The sequence below is a fragment of the Rhipicephalus microplus genome, chromosome X (genome assembly GCF_043290135.1).
Source record: "Rhipicephalus microplus isolate Deutch F79 chromosome X, USDA_Rmic, whole genome shotgun sequence".
NCBI classification, from domain to species: domain Eukaryota; kingdom Metazoa; phylum Arthropoda; class Arachnida; order Ixodida; family Ixodidae; genus Rhipicephalus; species Rhipicephalus microplus.
Genome location: NC_134710.1, coordinates 366,867,945 through 366,890,965, shown reverse-complemented (window position 1 = coordinate 366,890,965; position 23,021 = coordinate 366,867,945). Strand labels below are relative to the sequence as shown.

At 43.2% G+C, this 23,021-nt stretch overlaps 1 long non-coding RNA gene across 1 annotated transcript in view; it reads left to right on the top strand.

Moving 5' to 3' along the window:
* LOC142776370 (uncharacterized) overlaps window positions 1-21,524 on the top strand; it is a 56,755-nt gene extending 35,231 nt beyond the window's left edge. Inside the window, exon 3 of the long non-coding RNA XR_012887486.1 lies at window positions 14,013-21,524. This is a non-coding gene — a long non-coding RNA (uncharacterized LOC142776370). The remainder of the gene's footprint in view (window positions 1-14,012) is intronic.
* Window positions 21,525-23,021: the final 1,497 nt, after the last annotated feature.

The window sequence follows — 23,021 nt, the reverse complement described above, 5'->3', positions numbered from 1 at the left end:
GCATGATATTACGTAGTAGCAATTAAGCGTATAGGTAAATACGTTCCTCTTCAATGATTCCTGCTTCGCGATGTGCACATGAGTATGCTCCAAGCCCAACCAAGTGGGGAGCAGATGCGAAGAAAAAGGATAACGATAATTTTTAATTTTTCATAATACTGTAGTTTATATTCAATATAAAGACTATATTGTCCTATATGAATGGTAGAAACAAGTATTGCACTCTTTGTTTTCAAGTACGTTCTTTATTTTTATGAATATTTAATACTTGAAACGCCTAAAGAAAAAAGAACGCCAGGCCTGCATGGAACGCGCAGCACAGTCACAGCGAAAGCTGGGAGAGCAGCCTTAAAAGCCTTTTCTAAACACTCTTTGGGTAAATGCCGCCACTTGATGGGTACCCACTATGCCATAAATAATCATAATTTTTGTGGTTGGTAGGTTGGTTGGTGTTTCCTCAGAGTCCCTTAGCTCGGATCGTCTCATGCAGGTCAGTGGTTCCCAGCACTTGGATCTAGGCATAGCTGGCACCCGAAAAGCTGCGGCTGTATTGCCGTGTCCTCATCTCGAGCGTCTTCTCGATTGTGGATGCTTCCGAGGCGAATTCAACAACTGTCTTCGGCGGTTTTCTGATCAGTTCGGTGAAAAGTTCTTGCTTTACACCCCTCATAAGGAAGCTCACTTTCTTCTCAGTCATGTTGGGGTCGGCGTGACGGAACAGCCGGGTCATCTCTTCTACAAAGATGTTCACACCTTCGTTGGGAAACGGAACGCGTGCCTCCAAGGCACTAGCGACACGTTTCTTGCGAACGACTCTCGTGAAAGTGTTCAGGAATGTCGTCCGAAAGACATCCCAGGTTTGTAAGGTGGGTTCCTGGTTCTCGAACCATGTTTTTGCAGCTTCTTCTGAATAAAAGTAGACACGGCGCAGTTTTTCATCGGTGTCCCTGCTGTTCAAGGCGGCGACTCTATCGTAGGTCTCCAGCCAGCTTTCTGGGTGTTCAAACGATGATCCCTGGAAAGTGGGAGGCTCCTTAAGGTGCTGCAGCAGGATGGGTTCAGGTAGTAAAGGAGCTGTCGTCGTCGCAGTAATCGAGCTCAGGGTTTCAGTCTTCCGAGTTGTGTCAGGTAGAGGCCCGAACTCTGGTGGGAGCCCTTGCTGCCGGTGGCTGGCTCGCTGCTCAGCGTTGGCGTCGATGTCCTCTTGACAGTGTGGGCTCAGCCTATGGCTGGAGGAAGACTGAGAGTCAGGAAGGCTGGAGGAGTTCTGGAGGAGTGAGGAAGGCTGGAGGAGTTCGGTATGTTGGCCGCTCAATACTTGTAACCCCAAAACGTGGCTTCTGCGCGAAACACGTGCGCCACGCAGTGCAAAGAACTTTACAAGGAGTGTCAGCACCTCCACAAGGTTCACATTGGTTCTTTGATGTCGCTCACCGTGCGATCATTATCAGAACTTGGTTAAATGCGAGCTATGTCTAGAAAAACAGACAAAAAATGTCCAATCTACTGATTATATGAATGGATGGATGAATGAACTTTATTGGTTCATTGGAACGTGCTTTAGCACGTTGCTGGCCGCTCCCATGCCGGAACAGCAAGACCAAGTCTCTCTGCTATGTCCCGGGCCCGGTGGTCTGCCCATAGTTGTTGTTCAAGTCCAGAGCTTGCAATAGCACCCTCCCATATGGACGGCGTGATGATTTCCCCACAGTGTAACGTGGGGCACCGCCAGAACATATTTTCTAAGGTAGCTATATCGTGGCAGTAAGGACATGTATTAGTTGGCTGTATTTTGGGATAAATTTTGTTCAATAGCGCGGTATTAGGGTACGCCTCGACCTGAAGAAGCCTGAGTGTCAGAGCCTGAGGTCTGATTAGTTTTCTGTGCGGTGGAGGGTATTGTCCCCGCGCCATGTAAAAATGTTTTCTCAATTCATTATACGACATGGGAGGGTCACGGTTCTCCAAGACATCAGCACCGCGCCCCCCGATTATATCCTGCATTTTAAATGGCACCCCATGAAGAGCCGTTGCACGCGACATTGTTCTAGTTGACATGTGTAGTTTGTGTGTTCTGTTCTGTAGCATGAATGAGGAGTACTTTGGTGTGTGCTAGCTGCTTCATATCAATTTGAAAGGGAAGCGCAAAGGCCAAGGGAAAAGAAAGACAGTGCCCTTTGTCTCTATGTCTTTCTTTTCCCTGTGTCTTTGTGCTGCCCTTTCAAAATGAGTACAATGAATGAACGCTGGAAGAAATAATAAAACACGGAAACTTAATGTCAACTTGTTATTATTTTTATTTTTGCTTTCAATTGCCCCTAGATGCTATGCACTAATTGGCCCTCGTTTCGTGTCCACCTCGGTGGACCAGTGGCTAGAGTGCTCTGCTGCTCACCCAAATGTCGCAGGTTAGACTCTGGCCCCAGCGGTCGCATCTATATATGTAGGCGAGAAGGTAGATTCCCAAGTACTTCGCTATGTTAGTGCACGTTAAAGAACACCAGATAGTTGCGATTTCCAGAGACCTCCACTACGGCATCCATCATGATCACATCGTGGTTTTTTCACGTAAAACCACTCATATATGCCACTACTACTACTACTGCTACTACTACTACTACTACTATATATCACTACTACTACTACTACTACTACTGCTACTATTACCTCATTTGGCTCGCGTTCATCTTCTCGTTGTTCCTGCATCCTGCTTTCGCCAAGCCTGACAATGCTTAGCTTGTGTTTAGTGCGTCGTCTCTGACCACAGTTTCAGCAGAGCGACGTGGTGTATCGCGGTTACGATACATGATCCATGCCAGCCTATCTAAAAGTACACGCACTGACTGATCCATCCCACAAAAACGTGTAATACATAACATAGAACGCCGAAACTATACATCTATGGCATGCATGCATGAGTAGGCTGGGGCATGTCATACCAGCCCACACGACCTTGCTTAAGACGCACTATATCCTTAAAACTTGTCAAGTTTTAAAACGCTGCTTGCATTACTTTCGGAGGAAAAAAATGGGGAATACGTAACTTATTTTAAACTGTCGCAAAATTACACATTTTTAAAAGCTATTTTCTTAAGGTCTACAAACTTGAAACCATATGTTTTTATTCTTCATTGGACATGCATTTCAGGTAAAAAATATCTTCCTTGAAACAAAAAAAATTGTCTTTTTATAGCATCTGCAATTTTCGAAAATGACAGGTGACGAAATTGATGCCTAGGTGTTGGTGAAGTTTGATATTTTTTTCTCGTAAGTTATGCTGTTAATCATAAAACCAAGTTGACTTTCGGGCTACCTGGTGAGAGGTGCACGAAATATAAAATACTCAATGAAATCTAAACTATCAACTTTTGGACCCGTGTCGATCTCTCGTGGAATCACCCAGAACCCATTAGCATCACGAAGTTGCTGCCGTTTACACAGAACTTGAAAGGGTTGGATGTTGGGCGTGCAGCTGAGAAGCTTTTGAAATGATGCAAAGCTAGCACCAAGTGTATTCTTGAGTTTAGGTACGAGTGCCAGAAGTTCTTCGGGAACATGATCCTGAAAGTCATGAATAGGAGTACCCTGAGGTACCCTGTTGTTCGTGGGTTGTCGGGTTTCGACACCACACGCTTCTATCTGAGCACAAACACGACATTGTGTGTACACAGTACATTCAGTTTTGTCTAGAAAACGACATGAACTACAAAACTATAAAAAAGATTACGAACGTCTTGACAGTTTTTTCATGCAGCTGCTGAAGCACGATGCTTCATTCTCCCAGTTATGGGCTGTGGTGAAAGTACTTTTCCTCCTGAGCCATGGGCAGGCCTCAGCGAAAGAGGCTTCAGCATCAACAAGCAGGTTGCGGTTGAGAATTTGACAGAGCTGCTGTATATTTCTCAACGCGTTACCTGCGAGGTTGTGAAAAAGCCATATAAAGTGCGTGCTGAAATGTGCAGACCAATTTTTCGGAAGAAGCTGAAGTGAAGAAAGACCTTGCCTACTAAGTCAAGGCTAACATTCTTTTTCCACAGAAGCTAGCTTCTGTGGAAAAAGAAGTTCATGCGAAAACTGCACTGCTTGTAAGCAAATACAATTTTGATAACACTGAACTTTGCAATTTTTCATCCTTGATATCCTTAAAAACTCCTGAACTTTCAGTCAAATATTCTGTATGAGCCCTGCTTACTAGCTTATTGGTCATTTAGTGCTGATCAGCTCCTTTAAAGAAATCGTGAATTGCCAGCTGCTTCTTTGCTATAGGTATGTGACTTCAGCACAAGGCCCTCTCTATACCAGTTGAGAAGCATCACGGTTTACCGTGTGTGTGCTTTGTTTCAAACATTTGTTTACTAGTAAAACCTTTTTCCTTGAAGGCCTGAAGTGCTTACTTTTATTTTTAGACTGTTACGATTATATAAGCATGCAATTTTTAAATAATAGTGGGAAAGCAGCAGATATTTTTAGTATGGGACTGCAAAAATTATGTATTAACTGAATGATGCAGCTTGAATTAAGAGGCTTTCAAATACATTGAAAAAATACAGGGCCATCCAAAAAATTAAATTTTGTTTGAATTAACCGAAAGTACGAACTATCAGAGTTGGAATTATCGCGCGTCTACTGTACTTTATACGGTTCAAAGTATCAGCGTAGAAGTTTCTCCGACAGACCAGGCTGTCGCACAAGTGATCAAATGCAGACTCTTTCACCTGGTGTATAAGCTACAGATTGATCACGGAGATTGTACCAATGGGTGTCTCGTTTTGTTGGCTGGTTATTCTGACCCGGGTAAGTTGCCTCGCTTCCTTGGCTCGCTTAGTGAAGTCCGAATCATTTGAAACATGGGGCAGCATAGCATCGAGGCTTGTAGTCACTTATTGGCTATAGATCAGTCCGTACGGAGTCATTCTCATTTCCTGGTGGGCCTTATTATACGCGAAAATGACGTATGGCAAAATTTTGTCTCAATTTTTGTGATCTATGTCGACCTACATGCAAAGCATGTCTGCAATGGTCTCGTTGAGGCGTTCAGTAAGCCCATTCGTTTGTGGGTGATAAGCTGTTGGCTTCCTGTGCGCAGTGCCGCTGAGTGTAAGTACGTTGTGCAAAAGCTCAGCTGTGTACGCAGTTTCTTCGTTCGTTATGACTACTGCAGGAGCACCGTGTCTCAGGGCAATGTTTTGAATTAGGAATTGTGCCGCTTCAGCTGCAGTGCCGCTTGAAATCTTCTTGGTTTCTGCCTATCTAGTGAGGTAGTCAGTCGCGACTATAATCTCTTTGTTACCATTACTTGTTATTGGAAATGGGCCTACGAGGTCCATGCCAACCTGTGCAAATGGAGTTGAAATAGGATGGAACAGCTCAGCAGGTTTATCCAGTAGAACGTTTCGTTGCTGCCAGTCAATAGAAGTTCGCATATAACTTAGGTGGCCCGAGGCGGCTTCGTGATGGCATGCTTGCAAGATTTTCTTGCGGAGAGTTTCGGAAACTACCAGGAAATAATTCTTTCCTGTTGAAGAGAAATTCTTCTTGTACAGTATTTCGTTCCATAAACATGATGATGGCAAACTTATCGAAAACATTCCGTGCACTTGTGGCTCGTTCTTTCAACACCTCGATCAATGAGTTAAGCTCCCGATCGTCTTGCTGTTGCCGAGAGATGACAGTCGCATCGACAACTCCTAAAAAGCTGATGCCTTCTTTGTCTTCTGCTATCGTTGATTCAATCGATGATCTTGAAAGGCGGTCGGCAGCTAAATGCTGCCTTCCCAATTTGCAGAATATTGTCATGTTCCACTCCTGAAGACATAAGCTGCAGCGCGCCAAACATCCAGAAGGATTTTTTATGTTGGTCAGCCAACAAAAGGAGGGATGATAGCTTACCACTTGCAAAGCGCAGCCATATAAATATGGGTGGAACTTTGCGACTGCCCAAACGACCGCCAGACATTCCTTATTCGTGCATAAACTGGACTCTGCGTGACAAGGTTCGGCTAGCGTAAGCAACCTCTCACTTGGCACTGTCATGACTCTGGACCAGAACAGCACCTAGGCCCAAATTTCTGGCGTCTGTGTGCATGGCTAATAGTGCATCCTCATTAAAGTGAGCGAGCAACGGTGGAGTTTGTAGACGCTGCTGGAACTCGATAAATGCCTTGTCTTGCTCCTCACCCATATGAACATAACATCTTCTCTTGTTGGGAGGGTAAGTAGAGAGGCGACGTGCGCAAAGTCTGCTATATATCGCCGGTACTAGGCGCAGAGACCAAGGAAGGGTCTGACTCCCTTCTTATCCGCGGGCTTTGCGACTGCAGCAGTTTTGTCTATGTCGGGTCTAACACCTTCACGACTGACCACATGTCCCAGGAACTAAAGCTCTTCGAATCCCAAGTGGCATTTTTCTGGCTTCGATGCGAGTCCTGCGGATCATATGGCTTGAAAAACTTACAGCAGCCGTTTTAGGTGTTATTCGAACGTGGCAACGTGGAAAAAACCGTCAAGTCATCAAGGTACACAAGACATTTTCCATTTGAGACTGGGCAAAATAGTATTCATAAATCTTCGAAACGTGGCTGGGGCTGAGCATAAACCGAACGGGAGGACTTTGAATTCGTAAAGCCCATCAGGCGTCACAAAAGTGGTCTTCTCATGATCACAGTCATCAACCTTCTTTTGCCACTATCCACTTTTAAGATCCATAGATGAAAAGTAACGCACATGCCTGTCTGGAGAGCCATCGGTCTATGGCAATGGAGAAACATCTTTCTTAGTACCGTGGTTTAGCTTATAATAATCGATGCAGAAATGCAGGCTACTATCTTTATTTTTGACAAGCACCACAGGTGACGTGCAAGGGCTTTTTGATGGTTGTATTACATCATCCTCCAGCATGTTCTTAACCTACTCCTGTATTGCCTCACATTCTTTCTGAGCAACACGGTACCGGTTCTGTCGGATAGGTCTAGCTGTTACTTCGTGATGATGTGGTGTCTGGTCAGCGTCGTCTGATGAGCTCGTGATGTTGAGAAGCAGTCCCTAAGCTGGTCTTGCAGCTTCATAAGATGACATTTTTCAGTCGGTGTTAAACTTGGTCCAATGTCTACAGTAGGTGTACAGGGTAGTCCAATGTCTACAGTAGGTGTACAGGGTAGTCTAAGAGCCGTTGCCTTCTCTTGCATAGCAAGACAGTCGTAACTGTCGTCGAGCTCCTCGTGGTAAGCCATAGTAGTGCCTTTACTGATGTGTCAGTGTTCATTCGTGAAATTTGTCAGTAGCACCTCTGCGTGCCCATCGATAAGGTGACGATACCACAAGTGATGGCGACACCTTGACGAAAAAGAAGCGCAGTTGCATGCTCGGCTAGTGCTTCTTCGTTACACTGCGCACGGCAGCTGATTTAAATAAGACTGCATGATCGCGGCGATATACACACGTCCTCGTCAACTACACGTAACACCGTGTGTCGTTGTTTTGCATCATGAGTCGCATTGTTGTCAGCTGAAAATGTTATTATGCCGTCTCATATGTTGGCAACGGTGCTGTACTCAGGGTGTCTACCAACCTGGAAAACCCGGGAAAGTCAGGGAATTCGTATCCTTCTGGAAAAGTCAGGGAAAAGTCGGGGAATTTCTGAACAATCTGCCCTAATCATGGAAACTGATGGCAGCCTGTGCAATCGTCTCGAAAGTGAACATCACCATTGATCAAAGCTTTAAAAGCCACTCCTTTGGCTGCAACTACAGTAAACAGCAAGAAGATGCTGTAAAAAAAAATGATAAACAGCAGTGCGTAATTGTTGCTTCTTAGTGTAGATGTGAAGGGATACACCTAGAAAAGGAATATACAGTTTACTGATGTTTCGGCACCCGTTACGGGAGCCATGTTCACAATAATAACCATACGAAAGGCACAGGGTATATAAATATGCCTAAGTACATGATGTAATCACCGTGACTACATTTACCGAAGTGTCCCACCACTCCTGTTCAGTGTAAGTGCAGCTGTCTGTATGTGCTTGTATTCCACGTGCAGGTAGATGCATGTTTTTCTGTGGCCAGAACAGGTGCCAGTTAGTTTGGTGGCCATTAGATTCCACGTGTTCAGTGAGGGCATAGGAGGTCACGCATTATTTCTTGAAGTCGTATTCGTGTTTAACTCTTTTCTTGAAATCAGTGGTTTCACCGATGCACTGGTTCTCACGATTGTGGCAGCTTAAAGTATCAAAAAGATCGTGGAAATTTTCACTTGGCAGCTTGTCCTTCACGTTGTCTAAAGCGTTCTCTAGCTTTCATGTTGGTACATTGACTATTCTGATGTCTGTTGCTCACCCGCCATGGCAGTCTAGGGGCTAAAGTACTCAGCTGCAGACTCACAGGTCGTGGGATCGAATCCTGGCCACAGCGGCTGCATTTTCGGTGGAGGCGAAAATGTTGTAGGCTCGTGTGCCGGCTCGGCTTGAAAGCCTTCCGGTTCAGATAGAACTGCCATTAGCAGAGGCATGGCTACTAGATAAAAAACAATGTGCGGCCTGCTGTGTGCCGCTGAAGTGGCAGGACGGGCCTAGTTCACCTCGCACTGGTTCTGGTGCCACTGCTTCTCGCAGGAGAAACGTTTTCACATGCATCTTTACGCGGAACAGTTGGCCATAAATAACGCATTTCCTAGCTGCACATCACAGGTTCGATTATGTATCGTTGTTAAAAGTACCTATCACACCATATATGGGAACAGTTCGCCCTAAAAGGGCCAATAATTCGTGGAGTATTGGCCTTAATACTGTCCATGAATGCTGCCCATTTCACTCACCTGAAATGAAAAGGGCCACTGATTCTATTCATAGGGAGGCAACCGTAGCTCACATTTCAAAAGTAGAGATGGGTGACTTCTTCTAAATTTTTCATTCAGTTTCTTAAGATAGTAATATTGAATCTGCCATTAGTTTTAGTGTTATGTCCATAGAAAAAGAGTACACAAGCGAAAGTAACCCACCTTTATCTATGATAAACCTGTGGAATCTAGGGAGCTGTGTCAACCAGACAGATTCCTTTTTGCCGGCACATGTTCGAATGTCATCGCTTTAAACGCTACTGCTATCATTTATTGCTGACATCTGAGGACTTTGTAGAACTCTGAGCGTCAGAGCCCAGTGAAATAAAACAATGAAACATCAACGTGCATGTGCTCGTCGTAGAAAAAATAGGAGGGGATTATACTGTGCGGCTCCTTTAGTGTGACATTGTTAGTTATTGTCAACACATGGTGCACAGAATACACGAGTAGTATATAGATATAAATATTTTTTTGCTGAAAAGTATATATTAGAGGTGTACAATTTAAGTGGGGATGCAAATCAATAGGAAATACAGCAATCCAGGTCACATCAGATGCAATCCAATGAACGTCCTAAATAGCAAAATCAGTAAATAGAGGTTGATGTAATCCAGTCCTATCCACACCCTAAGTGGCCTGGGTTGTAACCATTATGAAGAACTAGAATATACTCGAGTGGTGGAACCGGCTGGGCCCAAGCATCCTTCGAAAAAACACAGGTGCCACGAGATGGTGCCACTTCTACATTTCCTAGCATTTTTGGCTGCGTTGTTGGACTATTGTGGGCTCCTTGAAACTTTCAGCTGCAGTTAATTTTAACTCGTGTGTTTTCATTCTGCCAACCAGCCAACTTGCTGTTTATCTGGCTTACGGGTATCATTTTGGCCATATATACATATTTCTTCATATCTGCCACATGTGCTCATAATATTCTGAGCACCTACTCATTTATTTACTCATTCTATTAGATTGCCTTAGTTTTTTTTACTACTTATGGGTCTGTTTCCATCCAGCGCATGGAGGTTTCTAAGCAGACATAACGGTCATAGAATTTTCTTTAAGTCATGATGAAAAACCTGCAAAAATCAGGGAATTTCGAAAAGGAGCATTGGTAGACACCCTGCGTATTTCCTTAAGAAGTCCATCCCTAATACATACCTGTCAAGTCTCTCGAATCACCCGGGACTTTCCCGAGTTTTGAACGTTTCTCCCGGTTGTACGGATCATAGGAAAATATTCTGGAAATCCAGTTTTCCTCTACGCTTGCAGTGCTTTGTCTGGCCAATTGAGCAAGGTTGCCTGGCCACGTAGTAAATTGTAGCAAGGTTCAACTGAGTTCAGTTTACGCTTTCGAGATGCGAAAATAGCGCCAGAACATGCGACCTGTCGAGTAGGAGCAGCGGAATCGTGCAAGGCTGTACAGTTTTTAAGGTCACGCATATTATTGCAAAAAAAAAAGATAAAACTATTGTAGTAGAGGGAGGGCAGTGACCCCGTGGTACGGTTGATCTGGCTGTTGGTTGTGCCAGCCTTCCAGAAAGTGGTGGTGGCGTATTTGGAATTGGTGTTGCCGCAGGACACGCGAGAGAGAAAAAAAGGAGAGTAAGGAGAAAGCCAGGAGCACTTGCTTGACGTGACGGGGCAGGGTGAGCGCGTTTGCAAACGGACGCACCCACGCCCTTAGGCATGCTAACGGTGGGGCTGCCACTGTTAACCTTTGCGGTGGGAGAAGTGCATAGTCAGCCCTTTACATTGAAATAACAGGGAGTGGCGCGGCGACTCCAGGGGACAGGGGAGGGGGCTGCGACAGACCTTCACTCTCCCCTACCTGTACTGGGAAGGGGAACTGCGCATGCCTATGCCCACACCTCATCACACACTTTCTCTACCTTTCCTTTATGCGTACCCTTTCCCCTCTCCCTCAAGGAGATAAACGAACCATGCTTCTCAAGGGGTCATCGAACCTAATGGCAGGGTTTTTTTAAAGGAGCACTGACATCAAGTTTCAAGATCGAGATGTGCTCATCATTCAATCGCTTGGTATGCATAGGTCTTCCTGGCCAAATTTAGGTAGGTCTTCTTGGTCAACCGCAAAGGTTGCCAAAAAGAGTGCCTGACACTACCTGTTCTCTTTTCTTACGCGTCTGATCTACGAGTGAAGGCCGAGCTGGAAGAAGGCCGAACTGGGAAAAGGCCGAGCTGGGGGAAGGCGAGTGAGTGATCGGCAGGACTGTACTATGGTCTCTTGCCTGAGGAAATAACTCGTAAGCAAGCGGCGACAGGCCTTGCAATAACTCGCAAGCAAGCGACGACAGGCTTTGCATGCGGAGCGATGGCATGTGCCCTTCGTGCAACGGTGACTGCCGGGTCGTTTAATCTCTGCTTCAGATGCGTTCGTCCCTAGCGCTAGGTCACTTTTACTTGCACATAATAGAGACAATGCGTAAGTGATGTTATCAGTTTGGATTGTGTAAAGTTCAGTGGCAACCGTAATGTTCCGCAGGCAGTGTTCGTATAATTGCTATTGCAATACTTGCCCCCCTCCCCCCGCGGTCGACATACTGTATACCCCCTCCTTGGGCGAGACATATATATATAGCATTGCAAATGTAAGGGCCTGTCCATTCCATTCTGACTTTGAGTTTGTTGGCCAGTGGCTCACTCATGATAGAAAAGTCAGTGCCAGTCAGTGTCAACCAAGGCCATCACTTCTCGCCCGTCAATCGTCACAGTGAGTTTGGCAGTCACAGTGTTCTCCATGCAATTTCCTTTGTTGGTTTCGTCTGCTTTCGGCAATAATGGGGGATTTTAGGCCATTTGAGGATCTGCAACCTTTCCCCCGGAGATCGCTGCTTTTAGTTTCCCTGTCGTGGGCTGGGAAACCAACCACTGGTGCATCAGCGAAACTTCGGCGGCTTGGGGAAGAGCGGGCTGGTGATGGCGAGCGTGTTCGCAGGTTAGAGAAGCTTTAATGCTAGCTGGCAGAGTCGTCATGAAAGAAGGCACCGCTTTCGTCAAACTTGTGGCGTGAAGTATCTGGCTGACTGATATGGTGTCCAGCTGGCTGATACGAGCAATAACGATAAATATGTCCCGGCTCCCCACAATCATAGCACAAAAGACAACGATCCGAAGTCCGCCTTATATCGGTCTTCCGCAGTGGGGGTCGCCTAACAGGATCTTGTTGGGTCTAGAATGCAATAGGGGGTGGTTGATGGTACTGTGGCACTGGCTTGAACAACGAACCACGAACAGTGTCCGCACAGCTGTATGCGTTCGGTTGGTATTGCGCTCAGCAGACCTGTATACGTTCGGCTGGTATTGCGCTCAGAACTGGCGTCAAACAGCATCTACGTAGCTGTATGCATTGGGCTGGTATGACACTTCCGAACGAGGCTTGGGTTAAGTGAACGCCTGTCGGAATTTGTGGCGCACAAGTTCAGCGACGAAGGCAACTGTGACCTTCGGCTTCAGTGGTGGTTGCCTTGCCTTCTCTTTGGAAATCTCCTCACATACAGTGTGCCAATCATTTGGCGTCGACAGCTCTCATCAGGCATGGTCAAAGAGCCGGCACCTACAGAAGCGCTAGTCATGAGGCTATAGTATTGCTGGTACTGCTGTTGCAATGCCCGCTCGATTGCTGTTGCCACCTTAATAAACTAGTCCACTGATGTCCGAGGATTGCGCCCAAGGCTAGCGAACAGTTCTCCTTTGACGCCGCGCATGAGATGACTGAGCCCTTCGGACATGTTGGGATCTGCGCGGTGAAACAAACTTGCCTTATCTTCAGCAGACATCATGACTCTCTCATTTGGCTGTTGAATGTGCGATTCGTGTAGGCGTTGCACATTTTCACATCGATCTTGACTCCCGAAAGTATCAATTAGCCGACGGCAAAACTCCTCCTACATTGTCGAAGTTCTCTCGCCGTTTATGAAGCACGTCTTAGTGTTGTCTTCAAGCGCGAAGTATACCTTCAATAGCTTCTCATCGTCATAGATCAAGTGGTTAGACTTCGCTGCCAGATCAAACTGCTCTTGCCAGTTTTCTGCATCTTCGTTTTCGTGACCATGAAAAGGCTCAGGAATTACGAAGGTTCTGGACTGTTGCTTGTGTTGGGTTGTTTGATGAGGCCATTTCTTGAACAGGGGTGTCCGTTGACACAAGTGGTCCTTATAAGGGGCTGAATTCTGGGGTGAGGGGGGGGGGCAGACCTTGAAGGCGATGGCTTGAGCAGTGTACCGGATAATCCATGGGTAGGCGCCTTGTGGGGCTGGAAACAGGGCTGCTCACAGGACTGGCGATCATAAGGCGACGGTACCCAGCAGCTCCACCAGTGTCGCAGTTTGCAAAGTACGGGGTTTTTATTGTAACAAACAGAAAGACTCTGTTCCCTCAGAGACACCAAAGGTGGACTCGGCCAAAAGAACTTATGTTTTTCGTGATGCGCCTCTTGTGTGAATCGGTCGTCTTCATGGGTGCCAGCGCATAAATGGGTACAAATAGGGATGCGGAAGTATTTGATATTGTGCAATTGAAATAGGTAATTAGGCACCATGATCAGTTGACTTGGTGTATACTCATTCGTACTTACTGAGCAACATTTTGTTAGGCCATGTGCTCACTCGTGTGTTGTTACATTTATGCTTGTGTCTACTCGTACTCACTAATTCTCACTTTCACTATTGCTTCTATTCACAATTATTAGTGTTCATTTGTGTTTATAGGTGCATTTATTTTTAGTCACTAACAGTTACTTGTGTCCACTCTGATTTACCAATAATCGCTCATATTTGTAAGTATAACCAGCTTTTGTTAATAGTCTTTTACTCACTCTCCTTAATATGCAGACCCGCACCTTTCATCATTGTGAACTCATTGCAGAGAGAGGATGAGTCAATGTATTCTTTAGTAGGACTTGTAGGCGGGCGAGTTTGAACCTATTCAATACTGGGTTTTTAGACCAGCACTTGTCCCGTTTTCTTCTTTCATGACTTGTCTGCTTGTGCGCTGCAAATGATGAATGTATTTTTCACTGCCTATTTTTCTATTATGCACCGCTCATTCAGTCTCAAATGGCGTTAATAAAATGAGCTTGCGATAAGAAGGTACGCTCTAAAAAGTGCCGTTTGTTGCTGTTTGTTGTTAAGGTTAGAACAGCTCTTTTGTTTCTGCAGGTATGACATTTGAAGAAGGCGCCGGTGCTGAAAAGAGCACGGCATGCTCTGGCCTTCACCTACTGCCTGTAATGCCTGGCACAAGCTCCGCAGCCTCGAGCAAGGAAAGAAAACGAAGCCTCAAGCAGCATCAATACCGCACGATGTTATAAAAATTCTGTCTGACGATGAGGAAAAGCTTGTGCCTCCAGCAAAAATGCCAAAACATTAATGAGAGTGTAGAAATGGGAGATTCTACTAAAATAAAAGCAGTTTTTTTTTTTCAAAATTATACCAATTTCTCAAGTTTAGGTTCTCTGCTTGAAAAAATCAAAGTTGTAAACTCTGCAGTTAAAATCACTTTTGAATAGATTAAGGTGGCTATAAAAGTAAATAGGGCAACTCACCATAAAAGGTATTGCATATTTGAAATTGTTGCACAAACCTATATAAAAGTTTCATTCCCTATAAATATGGATTTAAAAAACTTTTTTTTGAGTAGAATCTCTCTTTTGGATACTGTTTGTTTTGTGTTATTGCCTGCATGGAATACTGCAAAAGGCAATATTCCTCACAGGTATTAGCCGTTTGTGAAAATCGTGGTTTATATCACTGTGTGCAACAATAAACCTAATCAAAATTTTACAGAGGTACAGTTGCGCTACTCCCAAATATTTCTGGGACTTAGTACTTTGCCTTTTTTTTACTTGAAGTATTGTTGCAGGTTTCATGTAAGTTTGCAATAACTGCAGCTGCTTTCAATGCTGCTCCTTATCATCGGCTCTCAATGTGTCACACAATTGTCATGCAATGTGGCTGCGCTGAACTGCATGGCAATGTTACTGACAAAATGAGGTCATGCAGTCATTCTGATGATCATGTTCCTGATGCTACTCAGCATAACACTCATTACAATTAGCAAGATGCAGATTGTCAAGATCAGCTGCTACATTAAGGGTTTCCCAGTTCTAATAGCTGGCTTACAAAAGTGAAAGCGTGTTGTGCACTTTTTTGGTTTCTAACTTCCAAGAAATTTGTAAGCTGGTGTATTTCAGTTTAGAGAGTGTCACATTTCGCCATATAAGCTTTGTGTCATATGCTCGCGTATTACTTTGTATAGGCTGTTGGGCTCAGCCAGTCTCTATACCCTGGAGCACTTGTGTTTACCTGGGCCTTTTTTTTTTTCACGTGAATAAGTAAGCTTTTTGGTTTAATGTACTGATATGAGATTGTGCTTCGGCCATGGAAAGCCCTAGAAGTGGGTGTGGACTTGGAATAGTCCTGAAGTGTGGTTGAGAAACTCCTCTTCACTTTTTTTTTCTCTTTATGGACTAACACTTCATGCGTGATGAAGCACTGCCACTCTTTTTTCGCCTCAGACTAGCGAAGTGCAAATGCAAGCCTCAGAAACGTAGACTATAGTAGCACTCAAAGATATCACTATTTATTTCACTTTTTTTTACTGAAATGTTTCTGTGTGCATTGAGCACTCTCTACATCTTTGCCACGAAAGGCATGCTGGATGAACGTTTATGCTAAATTTACATGCATATGGAGCAAACTGATGGACAAGCTTGAACGAGTCGCCTAAGGTGTAATGATTGTTGGAGTCCTTCTACTGGTGCAAGTGTTTTGTGTTAACTATGCAGTAAGAACATGGCGGAACTGCACCCTTGAATCAGCTACACCAATGATAGGTAGGCGTAATCCCAAACTGCAGTATTATTAAGGGGGGTCAGAGGACAAATGCTATTATAGTTAAAACTCAATATAAGGAACTTTAGTACAGTCAACTGTAGATTTTTCGGACATGTTTGAAAGTTTGGACGTTTTTATGGCACTGCAACAAGCTCCTTAGAGTAAATGGGCAAGAAGATCTGAATTTTGGACGTTGAAACTATTTGTTGAAGCCACCACGGCTGCCACGTTGAATATTTCACAGGCTGAAGCCAGAAAGATCAAAAGTGCATCCAATTGCAACTGTGGCAGATTTTAAATGTTTCCTTTGCTGCAATGCCTAGGTGTCGTTGGGTGAAACATTTTTAAAAAACTAAAGGTGTTCCTGTCTTTAAAGGGATAAACACCAAAAAATCGTGTAAGCAGTATGGCAGTACGCGGCTGCTGAGCCAGTGTGACATTATCCCTGAAAACTAGGCATGTGTAAATAATCAAGTCCTTAAAATATTTGAACAAATAATAAAATGTTCTAATTCACTTTGGCACTGATTTAACAAAGTCCTTCACAGGGCTGGTTAGTGCTTGATGGTAGATGATGAATGCAACATTACTAAACACTGGACAAAAACAAGCTGTCTATGTATCTTGTTCTTTTTTTGCCTTTAGCAATGTTTTATTGTTCATCCATTAATTTAAATAATTCAAAAGTTCAAAGTGTTCGAAATGAATGAATAAGCGTATTAAAGACCGTACGTAACCCCCTGTAAAGATGGTTTCACTGTAGTTTAGCAGTGCTATGCCATGACACTGCATATAAAAAAAACGTACTGCCACAAAACCCCACTTCGGGGATAAATGAACGTATTGACACAATAGCGTTAAAGAGCTCGTTTCGCAAAAATTCGAGTGTCAGCATGGGCATTGTTCGTTGTGAGTGAAAATCATCAGCTTGTCCGTGACTGAAAAATTGACAAAAATGAAAATAAGAGTTTACAAGTCTAAGTGAGGATTGAGCCTGGTCATTTACATGGAAAGCAGGTGTTCTGCCACAGAGCCACACGTCTGCTTGGATCTACAGTTAAAATAACTTCCTCTGCTTGTAAATGCAGTGAAAATAATGTTCATGCTTTACAAACACATGTCCTGTATACAGGCTTCACAATACTACATGTAATGTCACAGTAATACTACATAGTACAAAGGTACATTGCCATCAAGTGTCATAACATGTGATTATCATAACGACTTTGTGGTTTTAAGGGGGGGACCCCACTTAAACATTTCTTTATTCATGGGTGAATTTTCATCAAACTTTCATCCTTTATATATTTTGACATGCTGATTTTAAATATGCAATTACTTTTTTCTGTTCAACGTGTACTTTTCAAAATATTAAGCATGTTGACTGTACAAAAAATGTGGATGTAAATCAAAGTATGTCATGTTTAAAAACTTGATGCTTATAGAACACTACCTATTTTTTACCTCAATATATCTAAGCATATTTATCTGCAATTTCATTTTAACAAAGGTTCGCTGCTGTCTCAGAAGCAGGCCTGGGCAGTTGAAACTTCTTCTGGTGGCCAGTGGCCATATGGTTGATTTTCGAGCGGTTTTTACAAATGCACTTTTCAAATCCCATGCTATGCTTGCCTGTGACAGACAATAGCTGCTGAAATGGAGCAGCGCATTTTGCACCAGCTACTGCTGGGAAGGGATGCACGTCAATGCTCATCTTGCCTTCGTATCACTAGTCCTTAGTAGAGTGGCACACTTTCCTCCCTAATACACAGTCTTTCGCACTTTGTAGTTCTATATTCTGGGCCGTGCGTTGTGTGCATCACGTAGTGTTTTCCTTATCACCACGTGGCAAGTACCAAGCATGAGCATCTGCACAGATTGTAGCATCTAATGTTAAAGGCTTTCAGTTATCGCACAAAGAGTCATTCAGAGAATGATGTCAGTAACGAGGCTGTTGTTTTACAAGCAACCTTTATCACCAAGAATGAATATACTGCCACTTTTTGCAGACATTGTAGGGCTCACTGTCCACGAAACCGAACACGAAAAAGAAGGTTTTCTGAACTGTTTTGAACAATTGCCAGCAAAAGTAATCTGAGCTAGGGTGCAGTCTTTTTTTTTCTGTTTTCTAAGGAGCGCAGCTGTTGAAAGCTTAAGGCATGTTGCCACCCTTTAATTTTTCAAATTCAAGTTTACGTGATAATATTTGAAGAATCAACAGACATTAGAATTGTTCTCCAGCAAAAATTATGCCTCTATCTATATCACCACGTCCAAATACCACAGCATCGAAATGATCCATCATTTTTCAATGAAACTTCCCATGCTTATTTCTGGAACATCAATCTATGCAATAAACTAGAATAATTTAAAACAAATAAAAACTTTTGATGTCCTGAAATGCAATCATCTGTAGTTACATAGTTCTGGTTTTTTTGGCCGTGCTGTACTTGATATTGATGACAGCTCAAAGATATTAGTTCATTGCACAACCTCAATGAATTGTTACATTGCTGCCAAGCCATTTTTGCTTAGTGTCACAGCATCAGAATTATCACTATTTGCGTGATGGGTATATTTTGGGTAATTACTGTATTTTAATTGTGAATAATTGCACTTTACTTGCCTAAAATATTTGAAGAGTCATTTTAAACAGCCTTTAATGCAATCAGTTTACAATCAAAATTTAAGATTTCTAAAGAAGATGGCAACATACCTTAAAAGCAACCAGCCAATATTTTTGGAGCTGCTTCAGATACCAGCCACACCGCTTTGAGCTAAAAATGTTGCGTGGCTATTCTGTAATACAACTAATGAAGCTCTTTTTCTTTCCTTTTTTTTTAATTCTTAGCTCATGCAAACTGGCAACCACAATTCATGTCACTATAAAGAGATCAACCTAAGAATAAATAAAAGCTCCACCCACCGCAATCGTACTTCACCAAGATAAAATTTGCATATGTGCTCCATTCTATCGCATTTGCTTGTTCCCGTGACATCAAACACTTGAAATTATTATAGTAGTTGGTCCGCCAGTATCAGGGCCGTACTCAGGAATTTTTTTCAAGTGGTGTTTGTGTGTAAAATGGCCAACTTCGGCCATTAGTGATCGATGTGAGGGCGTTATTTAGTATAACCTGAAAAGTTCAAGTGCGAAAAGTTGTAGGTGGTGTCAGGACCCCCTCAACTCCCCCCTAGTTACAGCCTTAGTCAGTACAGCCACTTGTTCGTCTTGCTGGTATTATACCAGTAACACTTCCTGGGCAAATTTTATGAGAGATTTAATAAATATTGCTTTGCCAAATGTCGTATTGCCACGTTCCTTCCTCAAGTTTTTGTTATTGCCCCGTTACTGTACGCAATTCTGAGCAAAAATTACGCCTGCAGTGTTCGCGAAGCTTCGGGGCTGTTGTAGATCCTTTCGTTAAGATCACGCCCATTTCGCAAACATTACAGATCATTCTGGAACCTATGTAACTGCTAGCAATAACACTAAAACGTTCGACACTACGTGTATAAATGCCAACACACGCTTCGCCATTTCTCAGTTGATCGAAGGCCAACGCTCCGTTCGCCGCTATCAGTGCAAGTCTGCTACTGTAATCCGACTGTCCGTTTTACCGGGCATAGGTTCACCCAAATAAGCAGTTTCTTTCATCATCCAGTTTCCTGTCTTTGGCCACATCAGGACCCCGTGACAGTATTTTAGTTAAGAACTACAAACCTTTAGCGCTCAACAGACTGGTATTTACGACAGCACAAAAAAGAAACTTAGGCTCTAACAAAAATCAGCTTACACAACTCTTATACAGGTGATTGACAAGCGTGCTGAGATTTTGTGGGCAGCCCTTTTATTTATTTTTGGGTTGTAAGCAGCTGCAGTTTGACGCTTAATGCCACAAAAACTATGGCCACCATTAGCTGAATTGCCGTCGCCTTCCCTTCGTGCAATCTTACATCGTAGCTCTTGTTTCCGTCATGTGTGACAGTTTTCTCTGTTGTATGTTATTAGGACTCTGTCAAGAGCAATCAGTTTCAAACATTCTGCATGATAGCAGTGGCATCAAATAACTCAGGGCAACACTCAAGTTTTTGACAAGCCGTGAAGGCGCAATAAGTGCAATAGCTTATTTCAACTTTTATTACCACAGCACATGGATTGGACCTCAATATCTTGGATTTATGCATGACATACAGTAGCATTGAAGAGTACTTCATCAGTGCAGCATGAAATATGGTCTCTGGTTTAGCTCTGAGCTTCAGTAAGATTGACTTTTTACGTCACTTAAACTATTTGTTTCTTTTCGTACTGCCAATTTATACGAACATTCCTGCACTTTCCATGCCAAAGTGAGTTTTTTAACTCTTATATTTTGTATGAATTGTCAAAATTCAATGTAACAATCTTTCAATAATGCAAAATAAATTGTATATTTTAAAGAGAGGTTTAATTGTATTAGCTTTGTATCAGCATGAGCAAAGCATGGCAGAGAATTTTACATAAGCTTTACTAGTATAAAATAGAGTGCTACTAAATTACAATTGGAAAAGGAAACAGAAAAACCAAAACAGTTACAACACAGTTGCCAACTTGGAGTAGTTTGTGTGTTAGAAAAGGGCCACTGGTGCACAGTGGCACGAATCGTGCTGAGGAAAAATACAAGTGTGCCCAGTTTGTTTTCTTTCCATGGACTGCAATTGAGCTAAAGAAATTCTAATTATCTTTGTTATGAAGTTAACTGTGTAAATAGATGGATAGATAGATAACTGTGTATATAGATGAATAGATAGATAACTTTATTGGGGGATGTTATGAAGTGAACTTTGTAAACAGATGGATAGATAGATAACTTCATTGGGGGAGAAGAGGCGGGTGTTACCTCCCTCCCTCCTTGCGGGCTGCTCCCACTTTAGAAAAGGCTGGGAGCACCTGCTCGCGATATCATGGGCTCCTTCTATTGCCTGAAACTGACGGTGATGATATGTGCTTTTGATGGTGGAACAAAAGTCCTGTCTTGGGAGGATTTGCACCTTGAGTTCCTTCGGTATGGGGGGGCAGTCCCACATCATCTGCTCAAATGTGTACACACACCCACCGTGTGGGTAGAGAGGGAGGACTCGTATATACTGCAAAAATGTGTGTGTGTGTATGTATTGTCAACTGAAAGGAGATTGTATGTGTGACTACCTTGTGGTTACATTTCTTGTCTATATGCTGGTGGTGTTTGACAGTTGAGGTGGTGCATAATCTTGCGAGGGAGTTTCGCGAGCCTCTCTCACCACCAGTTGGTAGCCCTATTGTTATCAGTGTGGCCATGTCAGTGATCTTGGGGCCTTAGCACGTCTTTTGTGCTCTTTACAAGCTCTTTGAGGATATAGAACTGAACCATGAGGTATTTCGTGTGTAAATAAAATGGGATAAAAATGGCAGTTTTTCTGTTCATTTGCTTGCTTCGTTGGTTTTTCTTATGTGTTTGTTTTTTTTCTGTAGAGATTCGTACAATTCACTTGGCACTATGAGCAAGTAATAGCCGCTGCCATTTTAACCATTAATGGGCATGATGGGGGCAGGATGATAAGCTGCACTGTACCACCAATGCAGCCTTGGCACTGCATTCTTAATATCTGTTTTTTTTTTTTGCTCTAGAGCAAATGTAAATGATAAGAAAAGTTTGCTGGATGTATAATATAACTTTACTACTGCCAGGCATTGATTCTGCTATTATTGTACGAGCTTTAAAGCTACTAAGTGAAAACACCAGTAGCAAGAGAGGCCATTTTCTATGTGTATGCCCATCAATAAGAGAGATACATTAAACTCCTGTAACAAGAAAACTGAGGAGCCTCATTATTTTACTGTTGACTTGTGCCATCTGAGGGCTGCATGGAAATATGTACAAAAGCAGCCTATACATAGTGGTACATGGCTGTAAACTAGACATATGTATTGTCTGGCTTTCTTTTGCATTTATCTATGCCAGTGTCATTTTCTCATGGCCTTTTGGGAGAAAAGATGCCAAAAAACAATAATTACTGGTGTTGCTAGAAAGGCTCCGGTAAGTCTGCGAAGTGAAGCAATTCCAAGGAGTGGAAATGCCAGATAGCAGCATGCTTGCAAATATTGGTGTCTCTCTCACGGGAAACTCTGCATTTGATCGGTCTGTTCATTTGCCCTGTTTGATCTCTTTTGCTCTGTATATATTGCTCAGTAGCAAGTCTGTTGTCCTTCTGTCAGTAATCTATAGCAGGGGAGCATTCGAGTAATTCTGAATTTTCCTCTTATCTTGTTGTGCTGCCATTGCAGTTCTCGCCTCCTTCAGTGCTTACCTTATGTCTTTGTCATCACCATTGCAGTTCTTGTGCTCACTTAAGGCAGGGCTGAGCATTCTTACATGCATATGGATGTGCACACATAAAGAGTGTATCAGTCCCACTGACAGGGGGTTGTGCTAGCCCCCCCTCCCCCTTGAAAGTCAAATAAAGGGGTTTATTTACCGAGGAACAATTATAAAAATTGGTGTTTTTGAAGGTATTCATGCGCACCTCCTCAAAAAAATTTGCGAGTATGGGCCTCTAGTGTATAAGGGAATATGTCTTAGATGGGTTATTTGTGCCTCTATGGTTAAACCATTTGACGAAAGGCCAGAGCATATGGAAGAAGGGAAAAAATAGAGTTCACCCCTTCAAATTTTTTAAGTTTGTGTGTATGTACTGGCAAGTACACATGGTGGAGTGGGCCCTACCCGAAGTAAGGCTTGTCTATGCCCGTGGGACAAAACAAGAAAGGGACAGAGCTATTGTCTGGGCACATACTGTTTTATATTTGATGAGCAAATATTGCACAAGACAAACTTACTTTTCTTCAAGTTTTGCCCTTGATGTTCACAAAAAAGAAATCATCTTTATGCCCTGTCGTGGTGATTTAGTGGCTAAGATACTCGGCTGCTGACCCACAGGTTGTGGGATCGAATCCCGGCTGAGGCAGCTGCATTTTCGATGGAGGCAGAAATGCTGTAGGCCCGTGTGCTCAGATTCGGGTGCACATTGAAGAACATTTGGCAGTCGAAATTTCTGGAGCCCTCCACTATGGCGTCTCTCATAATCATATGGTGGTCTTGGGATGTTAAACCCCACATATCAATCAAATATTCTTTATGAGACAACTTTTTGTTAAACACTTCTCGGGGCTTTTAAGAAGAGGAGAAAGGTCATAGTGGCAGGAGTGATTGAATAACTGAACCCCAAGGTGAAATGAGCATGAATATGTTCAAAATGTGAACTTTTAGTTATTGTCAGTTTAATGCACAATGTTTTCTACTTTGGAGAAAAAAA